This window comes from Callithrix jacchus, chromosome 10 (genome assembly GCF_049354715.1).
Source record: "Callithrix jacchus isolate 240 chromosome 10, calJac240_pri, whole genome shotgun sequence".
NCBI lineage: Eukaryota > Metazoa > Chordata > Mammalia > Primates > Cebidae > Callithrix > Callithrix jacchus.
Window position 1 is genome coordinate 16,703,616 of NC_133511.1, and position 13,346 is coordinate 16,716,961.

At 39.4% G+C, this 13,346-nt stretch overlaps 1 protein-coding gene across 15 annotated transcripts in view; it reads right to left on the minus strand.

The window, feature by feature from the left end:
- SIK3 (SIK family kinase 3) overlaps nucleotides 1-13,346 on the minus strand; it is a 262,659-nt gene that overhangs the window by 221,550 nt on the left and 27,763 nt on the right. The window lies entirely within an intron of this gene.

Consider the following 13,346-nt stretch of genomic DNA (forward strand, 5'->3'; position numbering starts at 1 on the left):
ACCAACAAAAGTGGGCATTAACAAAAAACATGACACAGTTACACTCACCAGTACAGTGCAGCATAGCAGTTTAGAACATGGGCACTGGGGTCTGCCTGGGTTCAAATTCCAACTCTGCTACCAAATGGCTTTGTGACTTAGGAGAAGTGACTTAACATTCCTCACTTCAGTTTCCTCCTCTATAAAATGGAGATAATTCTAGGTCCTACTTATTTGCCCACCTATTGAACTCATAGGGTTGCTCTGAAAACCAAAACAGTTCATATGTGCTAAGAGCAGTCTCTGCCACTCAGAACACTCGAAGGTTGCTGTTATTGCTGTTGTTACTTACATTACTATTAATTATTTCAGAGGGAATCTAATCTACCTTTAGGCAAATGGAAGGTCAGGAAAAACTTTCTCGAGAGAGGAACATATAAGCTAAGTCCTTACGATGAATACTAATTAAACATACCAAGAAAAAAGGTGTCTAGCAGAGAGAAGAGCATATACAAAGCCCTGTGCTAAGAATGAGCTTGGCATGTGAAGGATCTGAAAAAGGGCCAGTGAGGCTAAGGCAGGGAGAAGAGAGAGATGAGGCTGCAACACCAGAAAGAATATATTAAACTTAAGAATTTTACCTCTGGCTGGGGCACGGTGGCTCACACCTGTAATCCCAACATGTTGGAAGGTCTAGGCAGGCAGGTCACAAGGTCAAGAGTTCCAGACCAGCCTAACATGGTAAAACCCCATCTCTACTAAAAATACAAAAATTAGCCAGGCATGGTGGCACACACCCATAATCCCAGCTACTCAGGAGGCTGAGACAGGAGAATTGCTTGAACCTGGAAGGCAGAGGTTGCAGTGAGCCAAGATCACGCCACTGCACTCCAGCCTGGGTGACAGAGTGAGACTCAAAAAAATAAAAAATAAAAAAATTTACCTCCATCTTTATAATGAACAGTATTGTATAGGAAATGATGTAATAGATTTGTTGTTTATTCTTTTTTTAAAGGTCACTCTGCTGAAGTAAAGAATCAGTTGCAATAGAGGAAGGTGACATGAACCAAAGGAAAATGGGGAAAGATTTAGAAAGAACTGTCATTCTGGTGAAGGAAAAATGAAATCAATTCCACAAACAAGTCAGAAAACTACAAAAGAGAATAACAAGCACAGATGAGGCTAAAACTCATGGATTAGTAAAAGAACAAATTAATATGATGAAATCATTTCTTCAGGCCCTAGAGTGGGAACAGAGAAAAAGGGCAGTATTGTTAATCCACAGCTGGAGATCGGCATGGCATGTGGGAAAGAAGAACAAAGATTCAGGAGACCCACAGATACTGATGACTCATTGAAAGTGACCAATTATGGCATCCATATGGGATAAAGTGATGCCAGGAAGAATGTCACAAATTGGGAGACAATGAAGACTTAAGGGGCTGGCAGCCTCCGTGAAATGAGAAAATAAATTCAGCAAATGGAAGAACTGAAAAGACAGGAAACGGTGTTTCAAAGAGTAAAATTTGCACATTTGTAATACCAGAGGTGGACATTTGACCACAGAAATAAATTGCTACAGAGAAGTGGAAGAACAGATAGCTGAGACAAGAAAGACTAAGTTAGATGAGATTAATACACTATGCAAGTAATCAACATCGACATTAAAAGCACACGAAATCATGAAGTAAAAGAAAACTACTTAGAAGGAATAGGAATTAAAATTTCAGTTACAGTCTTAAATATAACACCATCAAGAATGTGTTTTTAATTATCTGGAATAAAACAGGATGCCTTGCTAAAAACAAAGCATACTCTATTTGTTTAACCAAATAATTGTCAAGGACTTCCCTTGAATAGCCATTCCTGACAAAAGTTCTTAGAGACAGAAGGAAAACTTGATGATTATTTGTCACAACTGGAGAGCAAGCAATATATTCAATGGTAAAAACTAAAGGCATAAACAAGTCACGGACTGGAAGAAAATCTTTGCAAAATACTTATCTGGCGAAGCTCTGGTATCCAAAATATACAAAGAACTCTTAAAACTCAACAATAAGAAAACAAACATCCCAATTTAAAAATGGACAAAAGATATGAACAAATACCTCACCACAAAGATATATACAGATGGCAAACAGTATATGAAAAGATGCTCAACATCATATGTTATTGGCTACTGCAAATTGAAACAACGAGATACCACCACATACCTATTAGAATGGCCCAAATCCAAAGCAGTGACGACATCAAATGCTAGTAAGGAGCATCAAACTATGGAGACAGAAGATCAGTGACTGCTAGGGAGGGACTGGACAGAACAACAGGAACTCTCATCTACCGCTGGCAGGAAAGCAAAATGGTACAACCACTTTGGAAGACAGTTTGGCAGTTTCTAGAAGACTAAACATTCTCTTACTATATGATCAAGCAATCATGCCCTTGGTATTTACCCAAATGAGCTTAAAATTTATCCACACAAAAACCTGCACACAGATGTTTATAGCAGCTTTATTCATAGTTGAAAATAGCTGAAGCAACCAACAAGCTCCTTAATAGGTGAATGGGTTTAAACGGTGGAAATCCAGACAATGGAGTATCAGTGCTAAAAAAAAATAAGCTATCGAACCATGAAAAAACTTGGAGGAAACTTAAATGCACATTACTAAGTGAAAAAGAGTCAATCTGAAAAAGGTACATACAACAATGCCATTCTGGTAACATCAAACTATGGAGACAGAAGATCAGTGACTGCTAGGGACTGGGAGAGGAAGAGATGAATTAGGTAGAGCACAGGGAATTCTCAGGGCAGTCAGATTATTCTGTGTGATTCTGTAATGGTGGATATGCAACACTGCAAACTTGTCAAAACTCATACAACACGAACTATGGATTCTAATGCAAGCTCTGAACTTTATTGTACCAATACTGCTCATCCATTGCAGCATATGTATCACTCTAATGCAAGATGTTAATATCTGGGAAAATTGTGGGGACAGGCAGAGATAATGGGGCATACAGGATTTCTCTGTACTTTCTGCTCAACTTTTCTGTAAACTCTAAATTTCTCAACATAAAGCTTGGCCAGGTGCTGTGGTTCACACCTGTAATATCTGAGTTTTGCAAGGTTGAGGTGAAGGGATCGCCAGGAGTTTGAGACCAGGAAGAGCTAACACAGTGAGACCTCATCTTTACCAAAAATTAAAAATTAGTTGGGTATGGTGGCACATACCTGTAGTCCCATCTATTCAGGAGGCTGAGGCAGGAGAATGGCTTGAGCCCAGGAGTTCAGGGCTACAGTGGGCTATGATCACACCACTGTACTCCTGGGGAACAGAGCAAGACCCCCATCTCAAAAAATAGAAAAAACCTATTCATTAAAAAAAAAATTACCATTTGAGTCACACAAGAGAATATGATGACTGGTGCGTGTGTGTGCGCGCACGCACGCACGCACATTTTGAAGCAATATATTCAAAAGGTTAATGCAAACTGCTTGGGCTCACTCTGGCTCTTCCACTTAATGGTTATGTCACTTTGGGTAAGTTATAAACTTCTCTAAGTCTCAGTTTCTTCACTGGCAAATTGGAGATAATAATCATCGTGGAATTATTAAATGAGTTCATAGATGCAAAAGCACTTAGAACAGTGACCAGAACAAATTAAGTGTTCAATAAATATTAGTTCCCTGTAACTCAAGGTCTATAAACCTATAAATCAACATTACCTGGGAGCTTGTCAAAATGCAGACTCTCAGGCCACTCCAGACCTACTGAGTGTTCATTTTAATAAGACGCTCAGGTATTTTCTGTGCATATTTAAGTTGAAAAGCCCTATATTTGTTAGTATGATTATCATCAATCATAAGCTATTCTTTGAAAATGTCAATAAACAGAAATATTGGAAGAGTCCAAATTATTATTAGCTGACAATATGTTACAAAAAAGACAATAAATTATAATAGTTAACAAAATTTCAAAACATATTCTAAAGTTATAGTAATTAAAGCAAAGTATAGGCACACAAGCAAATAAAGAGTATTGTTAATATGACCGTTTCAGGAAAGTGAGCAAATGATAAACTGTGAAGACAACTGGCTAGAGATTTTTTCTTAAATAAAAAAGTCAGGGCCAGGCACAGTGGCTGCTCACACCTGTAATAGGAGCACTTTGGGAGGTCTAGGCGGGCGAATCATTTGAGGTCAGGAGTTTGAGGCCAGCCTGGCCAACATGGTAAAAGCCCGTCTCTACTAAAAATACAAAACTTAACCAGGCGTGAACTCCCCTGTGCCCGACCTGCTATGTTATATTTTCAGTAGGAAATAAGCTAGTATTTCAGCAGACTAATATTTTCAGTAGGAATTACAAGCTTTCTGATTTTCCCTTGACAATTACTTAACCCCAAAATATTATAACATTTGGAAACACATTCTCACGTTACCCAAATTTTCCTAAGAATCTTTAAAGTAAAAATATGTCAAATTTTGTCCTCCCCAGATAGGCCACTACATGCATTACCAATGGCTCTCTGATCAAACCTAGTTCCAGTTTAATTTCAACAGTGAACTATCTAAACCAGACCAGAAATTTAACAACATAACACAAAATACTGGCCTGAAATGGAACCCATATGTCCAAAATATGCCTAATAATAACAGATAGCAATTGTTTAAAATAATAACCCATATGTCCAAAATATGCCTAATAATAACAAATAGCAAGGAAAAACAGTAAGTCCAAATTCACTTTAGTTTTAATTTTTTTTTTTGAGAAGGAGTTTCGCTGTTGTTACCCAGACTAGAGTGCAATGGCACGATCTCGGCTCACTGCAACCTCCGCCTTCTGGGTTCAAGCAATTCTCCTGCCTCAGCCTCCCGAGTAGCTGGGACTACAGGCGCGCACCACCATGCCCAGCTAATTTTTGTATTTTTAGTAGAGACGGGGTTTCACCTCGTTGACCAAGATGATCTTGATCTTTTGACCTTGTGATCCACCCTCCTCGGCCTCCCAGAGTTCTGGGATTATAGGCGTGAGTCACCGCGCCCATCCTAGTTTTAATTCTGAATCATTTCTCAATCTCTAAACTGGAAAAAAATTTTTTTAACCATTGGTCACCTCTGACTAAATGCAGGCTAAATGCAGGCTTCAGCCCCCAAATTACTAAGTGTAGAAAAACTGCATGCCTTCAAGAAAACTGCCAATGGAAGGATTTTTCTGGAAAAAGTGGCTCACATACACAACAGGAAAATCTCATACAGGTAACTCGGCTACCAATTTAATTCCCTCAAACAATTTGGAAACTAGTGGAAGTAAATGACCAAGAACTAAAAGACATGAGACAGCATGGGAAAAAAAATACGTATTAAAAGCACACACTGTGATTCGAGTTTGGTTTTAATTGCCTTTTGCTGAAGTTAGAATACTAAATTCTTTTGCTGCAGATGAATCAGAAATCAGCTTTACTGATTTCCTATAATGATGCGTTTAGAAATGTTCAGCTACTATAATGAATTACATGACTACTTAAAGGGGCTTCTTACTCCTTATACAATATTTACAAGAATGTTTTACATGCATATCTGCCTTATACTAACTAATCTTCATATTATTAGACCTAAATTTATTGAAGTGATTTTAAAAACTACCAGTTTTTAATCCCCTTTCTCTAAAACTGTCAGCTTCATAAGTACCCAGGTCTTAGAAATACGACCATCACTACACAGAAACCATAAATTAGTGAGGTTGGAATTCCCCCACAAAAGAGGGGAAAGATCATTGCCTTTTATCATATCTGTAACAGGCAATATTCTCTTGGTTTCTCAGAACCACTAAGTACGGCAGTCTCCTCTGCCCAACGTAAAGTCAGCTGCCAGGATATCTGTAACCAAACTGCAGGACCTAGTTTCCCTTTTTCAAAAGGTAAATACTCCTTCTGGCCTGATTTACCAATAAAGATGTGAGTAAAAAGAAATTATCGAGGATAGCATATCCAGGCTGTAATTTGTTAATGAAGTTTTTTTTGTTGTTTTTTTTTTGCGATACAGTCTCGCTCTGTTCTCCAGGCTAAAGTATAATGGCATGATCTCGGCTCACTGCAACCTCTGCCTCCCAGGTTCAGCCAATTCTCCTGCCTCAGCCTCCCAAGTAGCTGGAATTATAGGCACCTGCCACCACACCCGGCTAATTTTTTGTATTTTTAGTAGAGACAGAGTTTCAACTCGGCCAGGCTTGTCTCGAACTCCTAACCTCAAGTGATTCGCCCACCTCGGCTTCCCAAAGCTGGGATTACAGGCATGAGCCACTGCTCCCGGCCTGAAGTTTCTAAAGATTTCCCATCTTATAAGGAAAAGACAAACCTTGTTGGTAAGGTTAATACCAATAACTACAAATTGCACATTCCACATCTCATATTCAGTCAGAAAAAAATTAGCCTTCAGGGACACTGATAACTTTATCATCTGCTAATAAATACCATATCAAAAAGATATAGGCAAAGTACCCCTGTAAGAGCACAGCATTAAGAATTCACAGAGGCTGCTCAGGATAAAGCCAGGTCAAAACTAAGGTCAAAATCCTTCAGTGTTTTCAATGTCGGGATCATTCATGGACTGAGACTTAAACTTGATCCTGAGTGTAATTTGTCAGTAACTGCCAATAATTTTAAAAATAATTACAATAATTTAGAGTGCTTGTATTATCTAATTTTTAGTAGACTTAACACCAGAGAAACATCAACATTCCTATACCCCTACATCTTTTTAATTATCTCTTCAAGATACATCAAATGAAAACAGCGCACTGTTTATTGCCTCTCACTCTTGACTTCTTTTTCTTTATCCCTGGTTCCACATTCTTCCAACTCAATCTAAAAAACATTTCACATTTAGTGGCAGTTCAGTATTTAACCACAGATCACATTTCTTTTCTACTGATAAGCACTGTCAGAAACCAGAATTAACAATACAATTTTAGCATGTTATCTTATCAAAGACTTCATAATTCTCCACTGCTGCCCAGATCTTGATTTGTCAACTCTTATACCTACCACAGCCCGTTTTTAAAAAGGCATCTTAAAACAGATCTTCCACTGAAGTTATTTCTACAGCAAAGGCAGGGTAATTTGTAACTAAATGGCTTACAAATTGAGCTCTCTTGAAATATTGAAAATATTACCTAAACTAGGTCAGACATGGTGGCTCATGCCTATAATCCCAGCACTTTGGGAGGCCGAGGCAGGTGGATCACAAGAGGTCAGGGGTTTGAGACCAGCATAACCGACAGGGTGAAACCCCATCTCTACTAAAAAATAAAAAAAATTAGCCAGGCATGGTGTCATGTGCCTGTAATCCCAGCTACTTGGGAGGCTGAGGCAAGAGAATCGCTTGAACCCAGGAAGTGGAGGTTGCAACGAGCCGAGATTGTGCCACTGCATTCCAGCCTGGGCAACAAAGCAAGACTCCATCTCAAAAATAATAATCATAGTCCATGTGTGGTGGCTCACGCCTGTAATCCAAGCACTTTGGGAGGCCAAAGCAGGTTGATTGCCTGAGCTTAAAAGTTCGAGACCAGCCTGCGCAACAAGGCAAAACCCTGTCTCTACTAAAATATGAAAAATTAGCCAGGCATGGCAGCGTGCGCAGTCCCAGCTACTTGGGAGGCTGAGGCAGGAAAATTGCTAGAATCCAGGAGGCGGAGGTTGACTCCAGCCTAGGTAGCAGAGCAAGACTCCATCTCAATAATAATAATAATAATAATGGTAATAATTTTGTCTCTAGTGATTCTTACCCAACATAAAATGAGATGTAGCTTGACTTCCTGCCTTATTCTGATAAACTCCAAACTACTTTATTGATTTTTAAAATGTCCATGAGGGCCAATGCCCATAAAAATAAATAAAACAAAAATAAAAATTTGAGACAAGTGAAGACTGGATTTTAAATTTTAACTCTGAACTAAACAGTAAAATTAAAAGTCTATTCGTCTATTAGAATGATCACAGTAAATAATACATCCTGTAAATAAAAGAAATCACTTTTTCATTTTTTTACAGCAAACCAGACAACTGGGTAACTTTGGAAAATAATCCATGAAAATAAATGTTAAACCTGGCACTGTATTTCACTTGAGGGCACAGAAACTTCAGAAGGACATAAGACAAAATATTTTACAAAGCGTAGTTGATCAAAATGGATATGCCCGTCATAACTGTAAATGCTTTCTTAACACAAGTTCAGTATCTTTCTTCAATTAATTGAAATTTTTAAATAAGTTTCATAAATTGATGTTTTGGGTTTTTGTTGTCGTTGTTTCTGAGACAGAGTCTCACACTGTCGCCCATGCTGGAGTGTAGTGGCACAATCTCAGTTTACTGCAACCACCACCTCCAGGGTTCAAGCAATTCTTCTGCCTCAGCCACCAGAGTAGCTGGTATTACAAGCATGTACCACAACACACCTAATTTTTGTATTTTCAGTAAAGACAGGATTTCACTCTGTTGGCCAGGCTGGTCTTGAACCCCTGGCCTCAAGTGATCTGCCCGTCTCAGCCTTCAAAAGTGCTGTGATTAAGGTGTGAGCCATGACACCTGGTCCATAAATTTATTTTAATGAAATTTATTCCCTAAGCAAATATTTATTTATTTATTCTTTGGGTTTTTTGGTTTTTGTTTTTGAGACGGAGTTTCACTCTTGTTGCTCAGGCTGGAGGGTAATGGCACAATCTCGATTCACGGCAACCTCCCCCTCCTGGGTTCAAGCAATTCCCCTGCCTCAGCCTCCTGAGTAGCTGGGATTATAGGCATGCGCCACCACACCCAGCTAATTTTGTATTTTTAGGGGAGACGAGGTTTCTCCACGTTGGTCAGGCTGGTCTCGAACTCCTGACCACAGGTGATCTGCCTGCCTGGGGGTCTTCCAAAGTGCTGGGATTACAGGTGTGAGCCACCACGCCCAGTCTATTTATTTATTCTTACTCCTATCAATCTAAAATTCCTGGCATCTTATGCCAAGAAATTTGGTCTTCACTAGAATATATATTTTTATGTTTTTATTTCTTATTTATTTAATCTGAGATGGAGTCTCGCTCTGTTGCCCAGGCAATGGCTCAATCTCAGATCACCGTAACCTCTGCCTCCCAGGTTCAAGCAATTCTCCTGCCTCAGCCTCCTGAGTAGCTGGGATTACAGGCATGCACTACCATACCCAGCCAATCTTTTTAATTTTTAGTAGAGATGGGGTTTCACCATGTTGGTCAGGCTGGTCTTGAACTCCTGACCTCAGGTGATCTACCCACCTTGGCCTCCCAAAGTGCTAGGATTACAGGTGAGAGCCATGCACCTGGCCACTAAAAACTCTTGTTCTTCAAAAGACACTGTTGAAAGAATGAAAAAATAACCCACACAATGGAAAAAAAAATATTTTTGCAAAGCATAAAACATTTATTTAATAAAGGGCTTGTATCCAGAATATATAAAGAATATATCAATATTCAACAATAAGGAAACAATTCTTTTTTTTTTCTTTTGGAAAGACAAGGTCTTGCTCTGTCACACAAGTTGGAGTGCAATGGCACCATCACAGCTCCCTGCAACTTTAAATGACTACCCTCAAGTGATCCTCCCACCTTAACCTCCTGAGTAGCTGGGACTAAAGACACATGCACTGCGCCCAGCTAATTCTTAAGTTTTTTGTAGAGACAGAGCCTCACTTATTGCTCAGGGTGGTCTCAAACTCCTGACTTGAAGTAGTACTCCCTTTGACCTCCCAAAGTGCTAGGACTATAGGCCTGAGCCTCTGTGCCCAGCCCTTTTCTTTTTTTTTGAATCTCACTCTGTTGCCCAGTCTGGAGTGCAATGGCACGATCACGGCTCACGGCAACCTTGGCTTCCCAGGTTCAAGCAATTCTCCCTGCCTCAGCCGCCCAAGTAGCTGGGATTACAGGCACCTGCCATCATGCCTGGCTAATTTTTGTATTTTTGTACAGATGGGGTCTCACCATGTTGGCCAGGCTGGTCTTAAACTCCTGACATCAGGTCATTGACCCACTTCAGCCTCCCAAAGTGTCGGGATTACAGGCGTGAGCCACTGTACACAGCCAGCCCAATTTTTTAAATGAGCAAAAGATGTGAAAAAATGCTTCACCAAAGAAGATACACAGCATGCTAATAAGTACATAAAAAGATATTAGTCATTAGGGAAATGTAAATTAAAACCACAAGATACCATGACACAACTATTGGAATGGCTAAAATTTAAGACATCATTTCAGCATTGGTAAGGAATTAAAGCAACTAGAACATTCTTATCTCATATATTGCTAAAGAGAATATAAAATAGTACAGCAACTTTGGTAGACAATTTGGCAGTTTCTTAAAAAGTTAAACATAAACCTACCAACCATATGATCCAGCCATTCCACTGTAAGGTATTTACCTAAGAGAAATGAAAACATACATCTACGCAAAGCTGTACATGAAGTTCATAACAGGCTTATTCATAATAGCAAGAAAACCAGACACAATCCAAATGTTCGTCAATAGGTGAATGAATAAACAAATCCTGTTACATCCATATAATGTAACACTACCCAGATTACCACTCAGCAATAAAAACAACAAACTCTGATACAGACAACAATGAATGGATCTTAAACAAAGGATGCTGATGAAAGGAGTACATCCTAGATGAGGCCATTTATATGACATTCCAGAAAAAGCAAAACTAACCTATGGTGACAGCAATTCAGTGGTTTCCTGCAAGTGGAGGAGGATGAGAATGAACGCAAACAATGCTAAACAACTTTTTGAGACTGAATTGCTCTATATCTTGATGGTATAGTTATTAAATGGGTGTGTATATTTGTCAACATTCAAATTGTAAACTTAAGATAGTTTAATTATATTGAATGCAAATTATGCTTCAATCAAGGTGATTTTAATCAAGTTGATTAAAAATAACAAAATGTGGCCAGGCACAGTGGCTCATGCCTGTAATCCCAGCACTTGGAGAGGCCAAGGTGGGAGAATCACTTGACATCAGAAGTTCAAAACCAGCCTGGCCAACGTGGAGAAACCCCATCTCTACTAAACACACATAAATTAGCTGGGCAGGGTGTCAGGCACCTGCAGCCCTAGCTACTCGGGAGGCTGAGGCAGAATCGTCTGAACTCAGGAGGCAGAGGTTGCAGCGAGCCGAGATCACGCCACTGCACTCCAGCCTGCGCAACAGACCAAGACCCTGTTTCAAAAATAAATAAACAAATAATTTTAAAAAGTAAATATTAATTCTGGTCCCTGAATAACTGTTGGAACACTGTGGAAATAACAATTTTATGTTAAAAAACAAATGCAGCAAAGGTTACATAAACCTTATGTTAAACAGAAACCTACCAACCACATAGGAGAGTTATACTCTCTATGCAAAAGCCTGCAACTGAGAATACACAATATTATCATCAAACCAATTAATAAATACTTGGGTATCTTAAGGGTCAAAAATGGTTCCCACACCCCAAAAATAGCTCCTTAAAGTCTCTAAGATCAAGCCCAAATGTCTCAGCTGCAAATTCACATCCTTTATGAACTGACCCCATCCTACCTATCAAAAATATCTTCTATTCCCCAATCCAAATTCAACTATTCTTCCCCAAACATAGTATTTTCTCTCCCTGGAATGCTATCCCCTTACTACTGTCAGCAATCCAACTTTCAGTGTTGTTTAAAGATGATCCCAACGTCCCCTGGCCTAATAAGAAACGTCTTTGTGGCCTGGCACGATGGCTCACACCTGTAAATCCAGCACTTTGGGAGGTCAAGATGGGTGGATCACCTGAGGTTAGGAGTTCCGAGACCAGCTGGGCCAACATGGTGACACCCATCTCTATTAAATAAATAAATAAATAAATAAATAGAAATACAAAAATTAGCTGGGCATGTACATGCCTGTAGTCCCAGCTACTCAGGCAGCTGAGCCCAGGAAGCTGAGGCCACAGTAAGCCATAAATGTACCACTGCACTCCAAACTGGGTAACCAAGCGAGGCCCTGTCTCAAGAAAAAGTCTTTGGTTATTCCTAACCCAAAATGTTCTTTCCTTTCTCTGAATTTCTTGTGTTTGGCCAGTACTATAAAATATGACACTTAATTTTAAAACATATTCTCCTATTCTTTAACTATGCTTTGCCTTTAATCTTATTTCTTCACCTGTAAGGAGGAAGAGCCTTAACGATGGGTAGTATGACTCCTATCCTGTTGTAACTTACCCTGCTGCTGGGAAAACAGCAGGGCTTCTTCTCTCAGTGATGCTGCACTACAGATAGCTAGAAACTTAAGGGGGTAGAAATATAAACTGCATTCCCATTTGGAAACATCAGCATGAAACTATGGCTTTACTTGCCCATCTAAAATTAGGGAGAAAGAGGATAAAAGGGTAGACTTGACAAATCTGCCAGTCCTGACAGCTGTTAAGATTGGGAGGGTCTGGGGGGCGAAGGGGTGCTGTTGTTATTTTATGGAAATTTTCAAACATATACATAAGTAGAAAGAAATAATACAATATGCCTCTTGTACCCATCAGCCAGCTTAGACATTTATAAATAAATATATGGCCATTTATATCTTTACTGCTCACCACTTCTTCCTTTCCCCAGCAAATATCAAACATATTCTCTCATTCATATGTATTTCTAAAAGGTAAGTACTCTTTTTTGTAATATGACCACCATACTCTTACCCCATCTCTCACGCCTGTAATCCCAGCACTTTGGGAGGCCAAGGTGGGTGGATCACGAGGTCAAGAGATCGAGACCATCCTGGTCAACATGGTGAAACCCCGTCTCTACTAAAAATACAAAAAATTAGCTGGATGTGGTGGCGCGTGCCTGTAATCCCAGCTACTCAGGAGGCTGAGGCAGGAAAATTGCCTGAACCCAGGAAGTGGAGGTTGCGGTGAGCCAAGATCGCATCATTGCACTCCAGCCTGGGTAACAAGAGAGAAACTCCATCTCAAAAAAAAAAAAAAAAAAATTATTTAACATTAGATATCCAGTCAATGTTCAAACTGCCCCAATTCTCATATAACTTTTTTAGCAACTAGTTTGTTCAAAGCACCATCTAGGATTATTTCAGAGGGAAATAATGGCTTCCTTGTTTCCTGCTCCGTGGTCTTTTACCCCTTCAACTTCATACACTTACCTTCTTAATTTTTAAGTGGAGGCAAAAGACGATTTCCTTCCCCCAGTACCCTCTATTATCCTTCTTAATAAAGACTATATTCCTTCTTATTTCCAGTATTGAAGTTTGCATTACCTCAGAGCTTTTAGCACATTCAGAAAAACATTTAAGTCAATCACATAGCCTCCCTCCTTCACATTTA